The sequence below is a fragment of the Euphorbia lathyris genome, chromosome 8, assembly GCF_963576675.1.
Source record: "Euphorbia lathyris chromosome 8, ddEupLath1.1, whole genome shotgun sequence".
Taxonomy (NCBI): domain Eukaryota; kingdom Viridiplantae; phylum Streptophyta; class Magnoliopsida; order Malpighiales; family Euphorbiaceae; genus Euphorbia; species Euphorbia lathyris.
The window spans coordinates 85877291-85879851 of NC_088917.1; positions in this window are offsets into that span (position 1 = coordinate 85877291).

Genomic DNA, 2561 nt, shown 5'->3' on the forward strand with positions numbered 1-2561 from the left:
AACACCGAGGTGCCGGCTCGTTATCCTTCGGAGTAGGGCTCGGAACCACTATGTTTGCATTCCCCGGCGAATCCGCCCTGTCACATTATTCTTCCCAACAATCCACTTCCGGCTCTTGTTCAGTATAACCATCTTTCCAGTTCCCCGATCCCGGTTCCGAATATGCTTTTTCGCTGTTAGTGTCATCCTCTAGGATCATATCCTCCTTCTCTGTAGGGCTTTCTAGAGCCGAAATAATCTGTTTGTTTAATTTTAGCAACCGATATCAAGGATTTGTTGATATCCTCCTGCTCCTGCTGGGGTTTCTCCATCCAAGCCTTTTTAACTATCGGTTCAGGCCTAGCGGCCGCCTTGTCCAGACGTTTTGTCGTTGTAACCACGGGCTTCAAGTTTTTGCGGCATTCGTATGACATATGTCCGATGTTACTGCAAACTTTGCAGAAACTGGGGAGGTTCTCATAGTAAACCTCAATCCAGAATTGCTTACCCTCTCTTTCAACTCCCAATTGAGTGGGTATATATCCGGCCAGATCCAAATCAATGAGAAGCCTAGCAAAATGGCCAACCTCACCATCTATGGTTCTCCTATCAAGACGGATTAAACCTCCTACCCCTCTGGCAATGTCCGAGAGGATTTGGGATCCCAGTATTCCCAAGACAAACCATATAACCGAACCCATACCTGTGCATGAGTAGATTTTTCCGCAAAGGGATCGAAGTCCGCCTTCCATGGCTGAAGTCGGAACGTTCCTGGTTTTAAATTGAGAATCCCCTTCCCTGTGGCTATTACTTTAGCTTTATTGGATTGAAGGAATACCTGATAATATCCTCTACCAATGGAAATCAACTTCCATGCCTCTGATAAACCCCATTCCTTATCGAGCTTGGCTTTTAGATCCACTGTCTTCCATGGCGTATCGCCCTTTGAAAGAATTAATCTCCCGATCATTGAGTGTTCACAGAGGGCAAGCCGTCTATCATAAGCCGACTGCGTGATTTTCACAGAGCGGATTCCCCCAATTTCAGAAACCGCAGCCGTGGAAGGGGCATTCACATGGATGTTGCGCTGAAGAATCGAGGAGAACGACGGTGCTGATTTGGACTGGGAGACTGGAGCTCCGAAACAGAGATTTGGATTGAAGAGAACTCTGATTCCAACATGATCCTCCGTTGAAGAAATCATGAAGAGCAAACAAAGGAGTAGATCGGAAAGAAGGAAGAAGATCGGAGAAGGGCGGCGGCTAGGTCATCTCCAATTTTCGACAAAGAGCTCGATAATAAGCTAAAAAAAAGATCGTTTAATATTTATAAACCTTGTTTTTTATGTGATACATTAAATTGAACAATTTATCATACATTAAAAAAAATCTCACTAATGAGAGTAAAATATGAAAAGTTGTCTTAAAAATTAAAACGGATAAATAATATAAAATAACAAAATTAAAATGTAATAATTATTTTGAAACGGATGAAAGTATATAAAGTCCACATATTATAAAATTATATTATTTTTTTTTTTTGAATCAAAATAATGAATGAATTTATCAAAATGGCATGAATGGCAATAGTTCAACATATCAACAGAAATGAAACTCAGTAAAGAATAAAAGAATGTGAGGCAAGTGTTGAAACGAGAAGACTGAGCAATTGTATGGACCAATCCATTAGCTTGCCTTCAGATCCATCTGACTGATTAAAAGTCGTTTGTTACTAGAATTTTTCGACATTGAGCAATTATGTCCTCTAGTTCGGAATCATCAGCCGAGTTGTCATTATTAGCATCCACGATTAACTTGGCGTCGGACTCGAATGTGACATTTTTGAGGTTTCGCTCATTTAACCAATGCATAGCGGAAGATAAATACATGGCCACAGTTACTTGTCATAAAGTTTTCTAATTATTGACTTGATGGATTTTGTTTCTAGTGTTTGATTGCCAATATTTTTCAATGTTGTGGACCAATGCATCCATTTCTATTATTTTAGTTGTTTCATAACAGACTCTTCGTTTTTCACGAAACAATATTTTATATGCTTCTTTATTTGTTTTCTTTTTCATACACTTTAGTAGAATAACAAGTCTGAACTCAATACTACATTTTTTTATTAATATTTTTGATATAATGTTATTTTTTGTTATTATCAAATACAAAGTTCTATTTTATAAAAAAAAAATACCTAATACATTACTAGCTCCTTGAATTTGTCCACAATAGTAGATTGAGGAGTTGGTGAGACACTTGCAAAGTTCATGGAGCTAATCTACTTTTATGGACAAGTTTAGGGAGCTAATGAGACACTTGCAAAGTTGAAGGTGCCAATATACTATTTTGGATAAGTTTAGAGAGCTGATATGTATATAAAAACCTCTATAAATTAATACTCGATAAATTAATAAACTCTTTAAAATAATAATTTCTTCTGGTCCTGACTTGGGCCAATTCAAAAAATGAGCAATTTTAATAAATTAATAAGATAATAATTTTCCGGAACAACTGTTTATAAATACATTGTATTATTACCTCTATAAATTAATAATTTCTCAAATATATATGCGAAAT